Source organism: Panicum hallii, chromosome 3, assembly GCF_002211085.1.
Source record: "Panicum hallii strain FIL2 chromosome 3, PHallii_v3.1, whole genome shotgun sequence".
In the NCBI taxonomy this organism is placed as follows: Eukaryota; Viridiplantae; Streptophyta; class Magnoliopsida; order Poales; family Poaceae; genus Panicum; species Panicum hallii.
Genome location: NC_038044.1, coordinates 33,827,624 through 33,847,001, shown reverse-complemented (window position 1 = coordinate 33,847,001; position 19,378 = coordinate 33,827,624).

The following is a 19,378-nucleotide window of genomic DNA, read 5'->3' as shown; positions in this document are numbered from 1 at the left end:
CCCCCACGACGTTTTCTCAAAGCGACCTCGATAAGTTCGTTGATGATCTCGATGATTTGTCGATCCATGGGTCCGCAACGAGGATCGAGGAGGAGTCTGCCTCCAGCGCGACTTCGTCCGACGCTGCAACAACTTTCCTTGGGTTGGACTTGTTCCAATCTAAGGACTCGCGTAGCCAATCACGACTCGGCAAATGCGATTTGGCCACTAATCTTCAGGAGGCCAATACCTCCAAGTTCCTCTCCATATTGGAGAAGGACTTGGACTCTCTACTCCAAAAGCCCGAAGCCACCGCACATCGGGGGGCTTTGGGTTGTTTTGGTGCCAACAGTGTGATGATCACCTCCACTCTGGAGGGGCATTTCGTGCATTGGAAGGGCATGAGCCTTTTTGATCTACTCAAAGCCGAGGATCAACTTGTGGCACACCTCGAGCCTTTGCCTTTTCAGGAGGGTAGGCCGTTAGCCACCATGGCAGAGGAGTCGACTGAACTAGTCGACGTGAGCTCTAGTGAGCTCATCTCTCGCCAGGTGCTGATGGCGGAAGAAGGCGAGGACGATGGCGATTTGCCCATTGTTGAATTCGATGCTGTAAGTGAACGGGGCTTCAGGACTACGGCGGCCAACATCGCCAGGGTTACGGCCATACTCGAGCGCAGTAATGATCCGAACATGCGTCAGGCACTTCATTATGCGAAGAGGGCCTGGATCCTGCTGGATCAGCAAAACTCAGCGTCTATCGTCAGGAAGGAGCGCATGGGCAATAGCCGAAGCTAGGCTCACAGTCGAACGGCAGGCGGCCGTCCTTGACCTCAGCGCAGCAACAACGACAACGCTCGCAGGAGTCAGGCCCCTGCCGGGAGGCAGCAGCCACCTCCAGGGGGTAACCCGCAACAGGCCAATCAACGGCCTCCTCCAGAAGACCTGCGCCAGCACATCAATGAAGGCCGCGATGCATGGTTCATGATCGATTCCAGGCGCAAAGTACGCGAAGAAGTCGAGATAGAAGGTACTGACTGCAGTGACCGTTTCCCAACTTTCTCCGCAGGGTTCAGCAGTTACAAGTACCCTGAGGGCTTCAAGCCGATCGGCATCACCAAGTACGATGGCAAGCAAGCTCCTCAACAATGGCTACGTTGCTACTCCACCGCCATTGAAGTCGTAGGGGGCTCCAATATCACCAAGGTCATCTACTTCCCAATGGCTTTGGACCCAACACCGCTCACGTGGTTGGAGAGCCTTAGCGACAACTCGATCGACCCCTGGGAGCGGCTCAAGAAGGTCTTCATCGACAACTTCCAGGGGGCGATCGCTCGCGTAGGTACTCGTCACGATCTTGCTCAATGTAAACAGGAACGTAACAAGCTCCTGTGGTCCTACACGCGCCGTTTCTTCAACGTTCGCGCTACCATCACGAACATCTCGGAGGAAGATATCATCGACTACTTCTACAACGGCATCACTGGCCCAAGCATCTACAGAGACTTCAGGCGGAACAGGCCAAAAACTATTGCGGGCCTTCGTGACATGGTGCACGACTGGTCCGAGCAGGAAGAGAAGATGCGGGAGCGGTTCCCGAGGTGCCAAGATAGCAACCTGAGGCGCCCAAATGACAACCGCAATGAGAAGAGCCAGCGGGACTTTTCGGGACCATCCCAAAAGCGCAAGCCAGATGATCTCATCATGGCTGTGGATCATCCCTCACGAGGCAAGAAGTCAACGACATAGGAGGAGTTCGAGAAGCTCCTGCAAAAGAAATCCCATGGCATCTAGGTGCCAATCACGTGGCAATCGATTGTTACCACCTCAGGAGGACATTCAGCAACTCCGGTGGTGGCAAAAAGAACAAGAAGCCAGAGGACAAAAAACCCGAAGACGACGATCAAGGGGACCAAGGGCGCAACATGAAGTTCCAGGATGCTTCAAAGACCGTCAACGTCATCTTCGGGGGAGATGGAGACTTCGGCTCCAGGCGGGACCAGAAACTGCTTCTCTGGGAGATCATGTCCATCGAGCCGGCGTTACCATGACCACTCCGTTGGTCGGAGGTCCCCATCTCATTCTCCCGCGACGATCAGTGGACGAGCTTCTCGGAGCCCAGTAAGTTCCCCCTGGTCCTGGATCCAGTGGTGGTAGAAGTCAGGCTCACCAAGGTGCTCATCGACGGTGGGAGTGGTCTCAACCTCATCTTTGCCAGCACTCTGAAAAAAATGGGTCTGGACTTCACAGACATGCTGGTTCTGAGCAAGTCCCCTTTCTACGGCATCGTCCTAGGTAACGCGGCGCACCCACTTGGTACGGTAGTTCTTCCAGTCACCTTCGGCATGAGGGAGAACTACTGCACCGAGTTCATTAAATTCAAGGTGGCTAACTTGGAATCTTCTTATCATGCCATACTGGGCCGTCCGGCACTCGCCAGATTCATGGCAGTGCCGGATTATGTTTATTTGCTTCTCAAGATGCCAGGACAAAGTGGAGTACTCACTCTCCGAGGTGACTTGAAGAAGTCATATGATTGCAACCAGGAGGCGATCCAGTATGCTTCGATTACTCATGTGCCAGATGCTTTAGGGGAAGTACTCGTGGCCGCGCAGCAGCTCTCCCAGGCTGGGCTGGAGATCCCTTCAAGAAAGGCCAGCATGTCGAGCATCCAGTCGACTGACGATGTGGCCCTCAAGTCGATCCAGCTCTAGGAGGGTGACTCATCCAAGACCGCTGTCATCAGCGTGGGCTTAGATGAGAAATAGGAACTCGCGCTCATCAGTTTCCTTCGGGCTAACCGAGACATATTCGCGTGGAAACTAGCGAACATGCCAGGGGTGCCCAGGGAACTGATCGAGCATAGTCTGAATGTACACCCACAGGCCGTGCCCAAAAAGCAACACCTGCGAAGGTTTGCTCACGACAAGCGTGAGGCAATTAAACGGGAAATAGCTAGACTCCTCGCGGCTGGCTTCATTAAAGAAGTGATCCATCCAGAGTGGGTAGCTTATCCCGTCCTTGTAAAGAAAAAGAATCATGAATGGAGAATGTGCGTTGATTACACCGATCTCAACAAGCATTGCCTAAAGGATCACTTCGGGCTATCGCGCATTGATCAAGTCGTCGACTCGACGGCGGGTTGTGTACTCCTCTGCTTCCTTGATTGTTATTCAGGATATCACCAGATTGCGCTCAAGGAGGAAGATCAAATCAAGACCGCGTTCATCACCCTGTATGGGACATATGCTTACAAAACTATATCCTTCGGGTTGAAAAACGCAGGAGCAACCTATCAGCGCGCGATCCAGATGTGCTTTGCTAATCAGCTGCATCAGAACATTGAAGCCTACATGGATAACATGGTTATCAAGACCAGGAATCCCGACGACCTGATTGCAGACTTGGAAGAGACGTTCAGCAGCCTACGCAGATTTTGGTGGAAGCTCAACCCAACTAAATGCGTTTTCAGAGTACCATCAGGGAAATTGCTCGGGTTCATCATCAGCAACCGGGGAATTGAAGCCAATCCTTTGAAGATTACAGCCATCACTGATATGGGGGCTCCGGCCACAATCAAAGATGTGCAGAAGCTAACAGGATGTATGGCAGCCTTGAACAGGTTCATCTCCCAACTCGGGGAGAGAGGACTACCCTTCTTCAAGCTCCTGAAATGCCAAGACAAGTTCCAGTAGACGGAGGAGGCTGAGTGGGCTCTGCAAGATCTAAAACATCACCTTCAGTCTCCCCCGGTCCTTGCAGCTCCACTACCGGGAGAAGATCTACTACTGTACATTGCGGCGACAACCCATGTTGTCAGCAGTGCCATTGTAGTCGAGCACAGCGAGGAGGGCCATGCATTTGGAGTGCAGAGGCCCGTGTACTTCATCAGCGAGATACTCTCCGAATCTAAGATACGGTACCTAGCAGTTCAGATACTCTTATATGCTATACTGATTACATCAAGAAAGTTGCGCCATTATTTCGATGAGTACAAGATCACTGTGATTACGGACTTTCCGTTGACGGATATTATTCATAATTAAGATGCCATGGGGCGTATATCAAAGTGGGCAGTGGAACTAGGGGCTTTGTTAATCGACTTCAAGCCACGCACTACAATCAAGTCTCAAGCTCTAGTCAATTTTATGGCTGAGTAGAGAGAGAATCAAGTTCCAACTCCAGTCGACAAGCCAGAGCATTGGACCATGTACTTCGATGGATCTCTCAAGCTCGACGGCGGCGGCGCTGGAGTCCTGTTGATTTCTCCATAGCGCGAACAGTTGAAGTATGTCCTTCAAATCCTTTGGGAGGTATCCAATAATGAAGCCGAGTATGAAGCCTTTCTTCATGGGCTACGTTTGGCAATATCACTGGGGATCAAGTGACTACTTGTATATGGCGATTCACTTCTTGTCGTTCAGCAAGTCAACAAAGAGTGGGACTGCAACAAGGAGACGATGGATGCTTATGTACAAGAAGTGCGCAAGCTGGAAAATAAATTTTCCGGCCTGGAGGTTCATCATGTGGTACGGGAGCATAACGTTGGTGCAGATATACTGTCCAAGCTAGGATCCACCCATGCACATGTTCCAGTGGGAGTTTTCATCCAGGAGCTGAAACAGCCATCCATTAAGTCCTCACCGCAGGTAACCACTGATGCTGGCCTTCAACAGCCTGATCGGGAAGTTATGATGCTTGGAGAGAACTGGAGAGAGGCTTATGTCGACTTCATCCGGGATCAGAAACTTCCAGCGGGGATGGACGCAAGAAGCGCAGAGGCAGCTCGTGTCATTCGCAGAAGCAAGGGTTTCATCCTAGTCGATAGCAAGCTCTACCGGTGTGGCGCACGATCAGGGGTTCTCATCAAGTGCATCACGAAACAAGACGGCTACGACATACTGCGGGAGATACATGAGGGCGTTTGCGGCAACCACGCAGCTTCAAGAATGCTGGTGCAGAAAGCATATAGAGCTGGTTTCTGGTGGCCCACTGCAGTGTCCGATGTTGAGGACCTCATGCGGAGATGCCAAAACTGCCAATTCTTTGGCAAGCAATCTCATGTTCCGGCTCACAGTCTCATCACCATACCGCCATCCTGGCCATTTGCTTGCTGGAGCCTGGATATGATTGGGCCCTTCACAATGGCGCCTGGCAGTTTCACCCATGTATTGGTGGCTATCAACAAGTTTACCAAGTGGATCGAGTACAAGCCGATAGCCAAGCTCACACCAGATCGAGTTGTTGATTTCATCTCTGATATCTTGCATCGCTTCGGCTTCCCGAACACCATCATCACAGACCTGCGATCAAATTTCACGGCCAACCAGTTCTGGGAGTTCTATGAAAATGCGTGCATCAAGGTCAAATACGTCTCTGTTGCACACCCAAGGGCCAATGGTCAAGTCGAGAGGGCGAATGGCATGATAATCGAGGGCCTCAAGAAAAGACTCTATGATGAAAATAGCAAGAAAGGAGGAAAGTGGATACACGAGTTACCACATGTCATCTGGGGGCTCCGGACTCAGCCGTTCAAAGCCATAGGAGAAACTCCATTCTTCCTCGTCTACGGCTCTGAACCTATCTTATCGGATGACATCATGTGGAAATCCCCAAGGGTTGAAATGTACAATGAAGGTGAGGCGGATGAAGCAAGGCAGTTAGAGCTCGATTTTGTCGAAGAGGCTCGCTGCACCGCTCTTGTTCAGTCAGTGTGACACTCAGGTAAATAGCATGGTCACACCCTAGAGTTTTAGTGTGTTGTCATGTGTAAAATGTGGTGTGTAAAATGTGGTAGAGGTGTGTTTAAAATGTGCAATGCTAAGGAAAAGTGTTTAATTATATAATTATATTTTAACTAGAAGTCCTTTTGTGCTAAATGGGTAAAAATGGAGGGAAAAATTCAAAAGATTGAAACTTGCGTTTAAATCGCAAATATATCTAAAACTACCCTTGGATATATGTGTAGTGTAGTTTTATTTATAGGATTTACATAAAGTTTGAAAGTATTACTAAGTTTTATATTAACTTCAAAACTGTTGCTCTTCTGCAGATGAACCTTAAAGTAAAGTTGTAGAGCTTGAAAAACTATGCATTTTTGCTTTTGGGACAATCTCCATTTGAGCACTAGTTTAAAAGTTATAAGTGCTTTACAGTAGAGTCCCTGTGTTTCTCTGAAATTGCATTTCAGTCCTCTTCTTCTACCTCCCTCTCTTCCTCCCCTGCTTCTCCTCTGCTGCACGCCGCCGCCTGCGCCCGGCCTGAGTGCCGCCATGCGGCTCTGCGCCCCTCTGCGCCCCGCTCCACGCGTCGTGCTGCTCTTCCTCCCACCGCCCGCAGTGCCCGCGCTGGCCGCCCCTTGCTCCTCCACGTCGGGCAGAAGCCCCTAGCGGCCGCCACGCCGCACTGTCAAGCACGCCGGCGCCGCCCGCCGCTCTGTGTCCGATTGTGTGATCTTTCCCTCCCTTCTTCTTTCTTCCTACGGCCGTGCGGTGCTATAAAGGTGGACCAAGCCCTCTTCTCTCCGGCTGTTTTGCTGCTGCCTCCTCCCCCGACACCGAACCGCCGCCGCCGATTCCCCACCGGAATTCTCCTCAGCCGCACCATCCCGACCCAATTCCTTGAGCCCAGAGCTTCCTCACCTCCTCCCCTTGCTCCCCAACTGGATCTGGTCCAGCCCCGGCCGTTCCCCTCGCCGGATTTGCCCCACCCCGAGCCGCCCCTCATCGGCGCCGCCCGAGCTCGGCCCTGTCGTCGACAGCATGCACCGCCGCCCTTCCGTCCAATCCAAGTATGGAAATCTCTTCTCCCTTGCCCACTGGTACTCGTGCGCGCGTTGGTTCCCCACGTTCACCGGCCTTTCACCGGGAACGGCGGCGTGCCGCCACGGCCGCCGCACCTCCCCGTCGATAGCTCGGTTTCCCTGTTGTCCACCGTGCGCGTTCACCCTCACAACATCCCCTAGGTTACATAGGCCGTACCCGACCGGCTCCTCCCCGCCGGCAAGAACACGCCGGAGGTTGAGCGGCCGAGCAATGTCCAGATGGGCAGGGACTTATCCGTGAGAAGGAGACTTCTTCCAGGGACCTGAGCGCATAAATCCAGACACCCCCCCTCTAGTGGATCTATTATTTCATGTGTGTGTATTCTGTCTTTCAAAAATTCATAGCAAATCATAGAAAAATCCAAAAATTGCAAATTTAGTTTTGTTGGAAACTAGATTTCATGTCCTACAACTTTTGTTTATAGAGTTTGACATGAAACTAAATACTTTCGCATCTATTTTAAATCCAAGGTTAAAGGGTAATTAATACATAACTTCTACGGGTATGCTTTGTTGCTTATGAATTTTAACATGTAACTTCTATAAGCTATGTGTAACCTTGTATTAAAATTTCAAACCTAGATTTGTTTGGTAGCTTAACTTCTTTTAAATTTAAGCAATTCACATTTGAAATTTTGACTAAACATGTTCTATAAGCCTAATTAATTAAGATCTTTTTGTCATACTCTAATGTGTTAGTGTTTAGTGTATAAATAAGTTTTCAAAACCTTATGATCCTTTTAACTTAAGGATTTGAATTTAAATTTGGAATTCAAATTCCAATGTTCTAGTTCCGATTTGCAATAGATTCAGTGATATCCTCATGACTCCTTTGTAAATGGTGATGCAAACCTAAACCCTCTTATTTCATGAACTCTTGTGTGTCGACTTGGTGAATTGCAACTTTTGTAATGTAAGATCTTAAATTTAAATCTCGTCTTACTTAAATTATTGCATCTCATATAGAATCAACGACGCTCGACGACAGAAATTACGAGTTGGTCTTAGGACAAGACCAAGGATTTTCGGAAGACCCAACGCAAGTCGTCGAGGAACTAACTGAAGCCCCAAACCAAGGTTCGGAAGCCTTTGACACTCCTGCCCCCACCCCCACTCAAGAAGGCAAGCCCCAGACATATCCCACTACTTTATTTACACTGCAATCTATGTCTATCTATCTATACTTATGCATTAAGTCTAGGAGTTGTACTGAAACCCTAGATGCATGGATACTAGGAATCCAGTGTGATGCTCCTGAGTCCTTATCAGATAGATGCTACGCTAATAAGGCTGGTAGAAGTCGGATGATTTCTTGTCACTCGCGCGATATAGGAGTTGCTTGTTACATTTCTGCATTCACTATAAGGATGACGGACAGGGTCATGTGCTGTATCATGACATAAAGTTTTACCCTGTCTGTTTTGTTAAAAGTTAATAAGGCCGATCCATGTGGTAGTGGTGGCTAAGCGTTTGAAAGTACTAGCCACATGCCGCGAAATATGGTAAGCGGTAAGCCTAGTACCCTAGTGGCCCGGCAAATGGACATGTCTCCACCACTTGACCTTTATTTTATGTTTACACGTACCGACGTGTGGGAGTACGTTCTGCATGGCAGACAGGAATATGGGTTTTGTAGTCGCGCTACAGACGTATGTCCTGCACAATTGGTGTGCGTACGGTCCTGCAGTCGCTTGTGGTGGCCCTGATCCATAACCCGGAATATGAGGGAAACGGTTGCTTTGGAACGATCATTGGATGTTCCAAGCGTGTGTGTTAGGTTTACCTTGCAAGGCTTGAAATTTGATTCAGAATCGTCCGCTTCTCACGAAGATTGAGACTGCTTATTCCTTCTGCCACATAGAGTAAGAAGTGTAACAAATGATGGATAATCTTCATGGATGATAATCTCTACCTTGCTTGCTTAGTGTAGGTGCTAATCTAGAATGGATAATCAACTAGAAGATGAAAGCTAAAACTTGAAAGTAGTTCATACTCTTTGTTGCTTTTCAGCTGAAAATAAACCTAGAGCCTTTACAATACCGTCATTAGTCTAGTTACGGGCTAAAGTATAGCCAACCCTGGGTAAGCCTTGCTGAGTATTAGAATACTCAGTCTTGCTAGTACAATTTGCAGGTATAACTTTCGAGAGTTCCACGGACAACCCTGCATGGCCAACTTCTGTTCCTTTTGGCTGGTCCGTGGAATGGGATCCGTCCCCGGCTGGCAGCAACCCTCCGGAGTGACACCAGGCCTTGGGCTGAGCGTGGTGTCCACCTTTGCGACGAAAATAGTCGCGTGTTTATTTTCCTTTCGCTGTGAACATGGACAAGCTATCTAGTTTGTCAGTTTAAACACCGTTTGTATAAACTTTATTTGCAGTTGAACAAGGCTTGTAATAATGTTTACGTATTTGTAGTTAAAAGTAATGAGTTGTGCTGTAATTGTAAACTCGCCTTCATGCGAGGTAAACCTGCATCGATCCTGTTGAACCGTGGTTGTATCGGGCGGAGACCCGACAGACCAATGGGTTACACCGTTTAAAACACGTTGGAGCCCTTGAGAGAGGACTTGCGTATTTAAGCCGGTGTAATTCAGACGGTTCTGCCACAGCTGGTATCAGAGCTGTAGGTTTACCATTACAATTACAACAACTCTTAAAAAGTGTTTTCAGAATAAAATTTGGCCAACAAATGAATTTACAAACATGCGTTGGATTCGTTAAGGCTGTGCTTAGTTCGTAAAGCCCTAGGGATGTATATGGGAAATATCAGGTGGCAATTAGAGTATATATATAATCCTGACTTGCAGCACTACTTTCCGTCAAAACTTAAATTCGTGCATAACCCAACCTTACTTTCAGTAACAACACCTACGATCGGAGGTAAGAAGGTAAGGATCCTCAGCCAACTGAGGGAGCTTGGCCTTCCTGTCGGTGATGCGAACCGAACGCTGTTTCTCAAGCAGTGGCCTACTTGAGATGCTGCCAATATATCAACTTAGGTTGAATATATTGGGAGTATATGGTTCGGCGCAGGGTATGGCGATCGCTGTTCATACCTCCGCATTTTGCGGTATTGTGGCAGAACCGCCTGAATTATTCCGGCTCAAGTACGCTATCGATCGCCGTACAACTGCAATCAGCTTTAACGCACTTCAAACGGAACAATCCTTTGGTCTGTCGGGTCTCCGCCCGATACAACCACGGTTCAACAGGATCGAAGTAGGTTTACCTCGCACGAAGGCGAGTTCACATCACAGAATAGCTCATCAACTTTTAATTTACAGCCATACATACATTATTACAAACCGAGTTCAAAGAAAAGTAAATTTATACAAACCATGTTTAAACTGACAAGCACAACAGCTTGTCCAAACTCACAGCGGAAGAGAAAGTTTTACACGACTACACACGTCGCGAAGGCGAACACCAAGCTTAGCCCAGGGCCTGGTGTCACTCCGGAGGGTCACTGCCGGCCGGGGACGGGTCCCACTCCACGGACTAGCCATAAGGAACGGACGTTGGCCACACAAGGTTGTCCGTGGGATTCTCGTAGGTCATACCTGAAACAGATATTGGCAAGGCTGAGTATTCTAATACTCAGCAAGGCTTACCCGGGATTGGGTATACTTTAGCCCGTAACTAGACTCATGAAGGCATTGTAAAGGCTCTGGGTTTATTTTCAGCTGAAAAGCAACAGAGAGTATAAACTATTTTCAACTTTTAGCTTTCAGATTCTAGCTTGATTAGCCATTCTAGGTTAGCACCTATACTAAACAAGCATGATAGATATTATCATCCACCAAGATTATCTCATCAACAATTACACTTTTTACTCAATGTGGCAGAAGGGATAAGCAGTCTCATGCATCGTGAGAGGCGGACGATTTCTGAATCGAGATTCAACCTTGCAAGGTAAATCTAACACACACGCTTGGAACATCCACAAGTTGTTCCGAAGCAGCCGTTTGCCTTTCATTCCGACTCGTGGACAGGCCACCACAAGCGACTTGTAGGACCGTACGCACATCACTCGTGCAGGACATACGTCTGTAGCGCGACTACAAAACCTGTATTCCTGTCTGCCATGCAGAATGTACTCCCACAGGTCGGTGCGTGTGAACATAACATGAGATCGAGTGGTGGGAGTATGTCCACTTACCGGGCCGATCGGTTACTAGGCTTACTGCTTTACCATATTTCGCGGCATGTGGCTAGTACTGTTCAAACGCTTAGCCACCACTACCACACATATTGACCTTATCAACTTTTAACGAAATAGACAGGGTAAACTTCCAGGTCATGATACAGCACATGACCCTATCCGTCATCCTTATAGTGGTTGCAGGAATGTAAACATGCAACTCCTATATCGCGCGAGTGACAGGAAATCACCCGACTTCTACCGGTCCTATTAGCGGAGCATCTATCCGATAAGGACTCGGGAGCATTACATTGGATTCCTAGGATTCATGCATCTAGGGTTTCACTTCAATTTCTAGACTTAATGCAAGATATAATATAGATAGACATAGATTGCAGTGTAAATAAAGTAGTGGGATATGTCCGGGGCTTGCCTTCTAGAGTGGGGTTGGGGGCCGGAATGTCAGAGGCTTCCGAACTTGGGATCGGGGCTTCAGTTAGTCCCTCGACGACTTGTGCTGGGTCTTCTGGAAAGCCTTGGTCTTGTCCTAAGACCAAGTCGTAGTCTCCGTCGTCGAGCGTCGTTGATTCTATATGAGATGCAATTAAATTAACTAAGGTGAAATTTAAATTTAAGATTTCACATTTCAAATGTTATAATTCATTCAATTAACACACAAGAATTCATAAAATAAAGAGGGTTTAGGTTTGCAACACTATTTATAAAGGAATCACAAAGATATTGTGGAGTTTGTTGCAAACAAGAACTAAAACATTTAAATTAAATTTGAAATGAACCAAAATTTAAGTTCAAAACTTTTAAATAAAAGAGTATAGGTTTTGGAAATTTGTTTATACATTAAACATCAAATACTATCGCATTAGAAAATGACAATAGATCTCAATTAGAAAAGATTATACAATAGGTTTAGTTAATATTTCAAATTTGAAAGTTCAAATTAAAAGAAGTTATGTTTAAATCAAATTTGAGTTTGAAACTTTGCACAAAGTTACCTAGAGCTTATAGAATGTTCATGCCAAACTTCATAAGTAACACAGCATGAAATATCAAGGTTAAGCATAAACTACTCTTTAATTTTAGGTTTAAAATAGAGGTAAAAGTATTTTGTTTCAAACTAAACTCCATTAACAAAAGTTATAGAGTTTGAAATCTAGTTTCTAACAAAACTAGTTTTGCCATTTTTGGATTTTTCTGTGAATTACTACGAATTTTGCAACACAGGAAATACACTCACATGAAATAACAGTCACTCTTTTACAAACCAGCCCCTACATTTAGCAGATAACCCCCTGAAAAGAAATTACACAGAGCAATTGGATCCACGGCCATGGCCGGCGGGGAGGAGCTCGGGTCCGGCCAAATTCCGACCGTGGGGGTCGCCGGCGGTGAGAGGGAAGGGGAGGGAGAGCACAAGGGGACTTTAGGCTACCTATTGGTGGTCTTGGAGAGGCTCGAGGTGGCCGGAGATGAGATGCCCACGAGAGGCCGAGCCGGCGGCCGGAGGTGTGCGGCGGCGGCGGTGCTCCGGCGTGCGGGGGAGGGAAAGGCCGGGCTGGGAAGCTGCAGTGGTGGACGAGGAAGCTAATGGTGCGGTCGGTTTAGGGAGGAAGAGGGCGGAGGGGGAAGCTCCACTACGGACCGAGCTGGACGGTGCTAATGGAGGAGGTGGCGGCAGTAGGGCACACGCGAGAAGGTCCGGGGCGCTTTTATAGGCAATTGGGGTGAAGGAAGGGAGCCAAGGCGAGCTGAATTTCGACCTTGAGCCGCGACGGGGGGGGGGGGGGGTTGAACCGGGAATTGCGGCGGCGGTAACAGAGGCGCCGGCGAGCGGCGCTGGCAACGCGCAGGCGCCGTGGCGCGCGGGCAAGGCGCCAGCAGCAGGGGCTAGAGCGGTGGAGGGATGGTGAGGCGACGCGTGGGCGTGGGAAAGCAGGGGGGGTGGATGGCGGCCAGGAGCGGCGCACTGCGCCGGCGGCAGGGCGCCAGAAGCAGAGCAGGGGAGCAGTGGCGCCAGGAGGAAGAAGGGGGAGGAATAGAGCCAGGGACCATTTTGTAATATCAGAGAAAAATAGGGACCTCACTGAAAAGAACTTGCAACTTTTAAACCATTGCTCAAATGGAGATGGTCCAAAATCAAAAGTGCATAGTTTTTCAAACTCTACAACTTCTCTTTAAGGTTCATCTGCAGTTGAGCAACAGTTTTGAAGATATTTTAGACTTAGTAAAATTTTCACATTTTTATGTAAGTCCTATGGATAAAAATACTTTTACATATATACCCAAGGGTAATTTCACATATTATTGCAATTCAACCACAGATACCATCTTTTGCAAAACAACCCTCATATTTTTAAACTTTTCCCTCTATTTCCATCCATTTTGCATAAAAGATCTCCATTAAAATGTAATTATGCAAACAAACACTTGTTCATGGCATTACAATTGTTAAGCCTACTTTTTCTACACTTTGTATATAACAACACACTGAAACTCTAAGGTGTGACCATACTATTTACCTGAGTGTCACAGGTATCCCCCGTGAATACGTTGTTTCGATGACGTATGTTAACGTTGTCTGTACAGCGGTAATTGTACAGATGCTGTTTCTATAGTGAACAGTACTGTTTCGGGACGCTTTCATGTCGTGCTGCCATGAAAGGTTCATGATATATATATGTGTTTTTCTGCAGGTACGCTAACCACGATTAATAGGTTAAGATGGATAGGATTTATCGACTAGTTATTAGGGAGTGCCGTATGTGTTATGCCACCGAAACTAACTACGTAAGTCCGAAGTTATTCGGCAGTTGTTTGGGTTGTGAGGATGAATAGTACATGCATGCATTATCGAATAAATAAATGCAAAGTATGCTTCTGTTAAGGAAGAATAATGTGTTGTTCGTCTTTAGATCGGGTTGATAGGATTTTTATGATAGTCTTAAGTATCTTAGGTATCCATCTGATTTCCAGCCTTTGCTGTTATCAGTTTTGACTATCTTATTCCATTTATCTTGTGATTTCTCAGCAAGCTAAAAAGTCTCACCATTTGCATTCTTGTTGCAGATGGCAGCCCCTCTTAACGTCTTTTGGGATCCGGCAGGGCATCTCCACATAGATGCCTTGCATTGGGAAGGCTTTCCTCGCTTACTTTGGGAATCCTTAAGGACATTTGATTATACGGAACCTCCACAGTATGATGCGGTTGAATATCTAGAGGAAGGTGTTCACCGAGCCCAAGTCCGAATGGTTATCCCTCAACATCCTTTCCGTTCCCAGTGGCAGCCCATTGAAGTTATTGTGATGGGCTATCGTATAGTGGACACTATTGAAGGAGCCGCACTAGAGGCTATTTATCTTTTCTGCAGTCAACATCCAAGAGAAGTGGCTGGACAGCCGATCGGTTTATTTTCTACCACAGATCCCAAAGAGTCAGAATGGAATCTCAGGGTAATGCCTGAGAGTCACAGACTAGAAGATCCAAGCGAAGAAGCACTTCGAGGCATGATGCGGTTTGTGAATGTGCAGTATCACTATCAAATGTTACTACGTCGCGAAATGGGCCAATTAGTTCATGCCGCGCGAAGTCATTTTAGGGAGGCGGACAGACTCATCACCCAAGTTGACCAACTTTGAGCTTTGGCAGTTGAGAAGGATGGGATCATTGCTGCCCAGAATGAGACTATTCAGCACCGGGAAGACCAGATCAATGAAAGTGATGCGATAATTACCCAACGCAACACGATCATTGAATTTCTTCAAGAATAGATCCAAGATCTTATCCTCGAAGTTGATGATGCCAATGCGCACATAAATGAATTTCAACAGCAGCCTGCACCTCCTGTAGTACCAGCACCCGCAGAAGAAGAAGAGGAAGATCCGGAAGAAATCGAAGGAGTCTCCGAAATTGACTCTGAGCACGGAGACCCTGTTATCAGTCCCCATCATTCTTCTTCTGGTAGCCAGTCATCAGTGGGTAACTTAGATGACTTTTAGGTTGGGTGGATGCTAGTCTAGTTGTACTTAGTGTAGTAAAGTGTAAAATAGGTAGTGTGTAGTTTGCCTAGATCTGAGGCCACTTGTTGTATATGTGGCATGTGTAGTTAAGTGATGGCTTGTAGTAGTCCAGGGGTGCTAATGTAAGATATAAGGACCACCAGTGTTTATATAGTAATCCAAATCTTGTGTTTTATTATCTTCCTTTATCTTCTTGCATCTGAATGAGTGGATTGAATGGAGCATATGAATCGCATTCCTGTTTGGTAATTGTATATCATCTAAAATTTGGAGTAAAGATGTAATTAATAATGGATATCCCCTTTATTTCAGATGGTTGGAGCTACTCACGGAACCCCGGAAGGATTCCGGACAGATCAGGCCAGTGGTTCTCAGCAACCACCACCCCCACCTCCAAATTTGGCCGAAGTCATGGCTCGACAAACAGAGCTTCTTACTCAGCTTGTGCAGGCTCAAATGGGCCATTCCCGTCAGCAATCCCGAGGCCGCGATGAACCTCTAGCGGCCAGTTATCAAGATTTCCTTAGTACGCAGCCTCCGTTATTTCATAAGGCGGATGAACCCCTCGACACCGATGCCTGGCTCCGCACCATCGAGTCCAAATTCGCCTTATTGCCAGCTCCATGTTCAGATGAGAATAAGGTGCTCTTTATAGCCCAGCAGCTCCGTGGTACAACTCATTTATGGTGGGATCATTTTCACGCCATGCAGCCCCCAGATCATGTCGTCACCTGGGACGAGTTTCGGACCGCATTTCGAGCGCACCACATCCCCGAAGGACTCATTGAGCGAAAGCTCAATGAATTTCTGAATCTAACTCAGGGAACCCGCACCGTGATGCAATACGCACAAGTTTTCAACCACTTGTGCCAATATGCAGGGTATCATGAGGATAGTGATGCCCGCAAAGGGGATCATTTTCGCCGAGGCCTGAACACCAAACTTAAAGAACGACTGAATTTGGTAAGGGCCGATAGTTTCAACAAGCTGGTCAACATGACCATCACCCAAGAGGACTGCATCTCAGCCCACAGGGCGGAAAAAAAAGGAAGACCCCACCAGGGCCTGCAACTTCGCAACCCTCAAGGTATCGGTTGGTCCCAAGCATTGCTCCTCGAGCCCCGCCTCGAAGTAATATGCCTGGCAGATGGGTAGCTAGACCACCCCAACAGGCACGATTCAATCGACCACCGACACCTCAAGCCCAGCAGCAACAGCAACAACAAGGCCCGCGGCCGAGCTTTCCGCTAGCCAATCAAGGAAACAGCAACTATCGCCGTTTCAATTGCGGAAGCCCGTCCCACTTCATCAAGGATTGCCCTCAACCTAGGAAGTCTTTCCAAGGGCAAACATCCAATCCAACCAACAAGAGCAAAGGCAAGAGACAGGTGGTTCATGTCCGCCAAGGAAGGGTGAACCTCACCACACTCTCCGAACTCCCTGAAGGGGCACTGATAATGACAGGTACATTTTCTATCAACTATCATCCCGTTATTGTTCTTTTTGATACTGGTGCCACCCATAGCTTTGTTAATACAAAGTTTGGAACTAAGGTAGGCCTAGATATTTATTCCGTTAATGGAGTGTATATGATAACAACTCCTGGTGGTAAAGTCTCCTCAAACCAAGTCTGTAGGAGCGTGCCAATTCAAATGGGTAGGAACCTGATGAAGACAGATTTACTACTGCTGGACCTAGAAGGAATGGATGTTCTTTTGGGTATGAACTGGATGACCCAGCATCATGTGTCCTTAGATATCTCTTCTCGAATTGTGGAAATAGATTCATCTGAGTATGAGCCAACCATTCTCTATCTCCCACCACAGCAACGCCTTAACCCTTGTACTTATGCTACCACTGGGGTTAAGCTAAAAGATATCCCTATCGTCTGTGAGTATCCCGATGTCTTTCCAGACGATTTGCCTGGAATGCCTCCAGATAGAGATATCGAGTTTATCATAGAACTCCAACCTGGCACAGCCCCTATTTCTAAGAAATCTTATCGTATGCCTCTTAACGAGTTGGCCGAATTGAAAATCCAACTCCAAGACCTCTTAGACAAAGGTTTCATTCGTCCGAGTGCATCACCATGGGGTTGTCCAGCTTTATTTGTAAAAAAGAAAGATAATAGCTTAAGGCTATGTGTGGACTACCGTCCTCTCAATGCGGTAACTATCAAAAATAAGTATCCCCTACCCCGCATTGATATTCTCTTCGATCAGTTAACCGGAGCCAAGGTATTTTCAAAAATAGATCTTCGTTCCGGCTATCACCAAATTAAGATTCAGCCCAGCGATATTCCCAAAATAGCTTTCTCCACCAGATATGGTCTATATGAGTATCTGGTTATGTCGTTTGGTCTCACCAATGCTCCAGCATATTTCATGTACCTTATGAACTCTGTCTTCATGCGAGAACTCGACAAATTTGTCGTAGTTTTTATTGATGTCATCTTGATCTACTCTAAAAACTCAGAAGATCATGCTAAACATCTTCATGTCATCCTTCAGCGATTAAGAGACCATCTTCTGTATGCCAAATTCTCCAAGTGCGAGTTTTGGCTAGATACAGTAAAATTTCTGGGCCATACCATTTCCAGTGATGGAATATCCGTTGATCCCAGTAAGGTACAAGAAGTGTTGGATTGGCAACCTCCAACGTCAGTCCATCAGATTCATAGTTTTCTCGGTCTAGCTGGCTATTATCGTCGCTTCATTCCAGACTTTTCCAGAATAGCCAAACCTATGACCGAGCTACTAAAGAAAGGTGTCAAATTCTCTTGGGATCAGAAATGTGAAACTGCCTTTCACACTCTTAGAGATCGTCTTACGACTGCTCCAGTCTTAGCTCAACCAGATGTATCAAAACCTTTTGACATCTACTGTGATGCATCGGGAACTGGACTTGGTTGTGTACTTATGCAAGACAACCGAGTAATTGCATATGCATCACGAGCACTTAGGGTTCATGAACAGAATTATCATACCCATGATCTCGAACTTGCAGCTGTTATTCATGCCCTAAAGATTTGGAGACACCCTTTAATGGGTATGAAGTGTCATATTTACACTGATCACAAAAGCCTCAAGTATATCTTCACCCAAGCAGATTTGAATATGAGGCAAAGACGCTGGCTAGAACTGATTAAAGATTATGACTTGGAAGTACAATATCATCCAGGCAAGGCCAATGTCGTTGCAGATGCCCTCAGTCGCAAAGCACATTGTTCTTGCCTACCAGTTGAGGCGTCCAACGAGACTCTCTGTTGGGAGATGAAAAAGCTCAACCTAGAAATCATTCCTCAAGGTGACTTAAACCATCTTTCAGTTGAAGCCACACTTAGAGATAGTATTGTTCTAGCGCAACAGCGTAATCAAGGGATCAGAACACAGAAGACAACGCAAGGAGAAAGGAAGTATAAATGCTTCCGAGTAGATCATAAATGAGTTTTATGGTTCAACGAACGTATTTTTGTACCCAAGGACCATAAGCTCCGTAAGCAAATAATAGACGAGGCCCACCTGTCCAAATTCTCTATGCATCCTGGCAGTACGAAGATGTATCAAGATCTAAAATAGAACTTTTAGTGGACTCGTATGAGATGAGAGATTGCCAAGTATGTGTCAGAATGTGATATCTGCCAAAGAGTCAAAGCCAGTCATCTGAAGACTGCTGGTATCCTTCAACCTCTACCCATTCCCTCGTGGAAGTGGGAGGATATCAGTATGGACTTTATTGTTTGCCTGCCCAACACTTCTCTGAGGCATGATTCTATTTTGGTAATCGTTGACCGATTAACCAAGACTGCACATTTCCTTCCCGTGCATACTACATATAATGCTAAGAGGTATGCCGAGATTTATCTGGATCAAATTGTTCGTCTCCATGGAGTACCTAAAACGATCATTTCTGATCATGGAGCACAATTCGTCGCTCAGTTCTGGGAGCAACTTCATGATGCTCTTGGAACTAAGTTAATTCGAAGTTCGGCTTATCATCCTCAGACAGATGGGCAGACCGAGAGGGTAAATCAAATTTTGGAAGATATGCTCAGAGCCTGTGTCCTTCAATACAACAAGAATTGGGATAAATGCTTGTCACTAGCAGAATTTTCGTACAACAATAGTTATCAGACCAGTCTCAAAATGGCACCCTTCGAAGCACTGTACGGTCGCCGTTGCAGAACTCCTTTGAATTGGTCACTAACCGGCGAGCGTAAAGTCTTTGGACCCAACCTAGTTATGGAAGCAGAGGATAAGGTAAAAGTTATCCAGAACAATCTAAAGGCCACCCAATCTCGACAGAAGAGCTACGCTGATATACGAAGAAGACCATTACAGTTTCAAATCGGAGACTTCGTATATCTTCGAGTATCTCCTACCCGAGGTGTTCAAAGATTC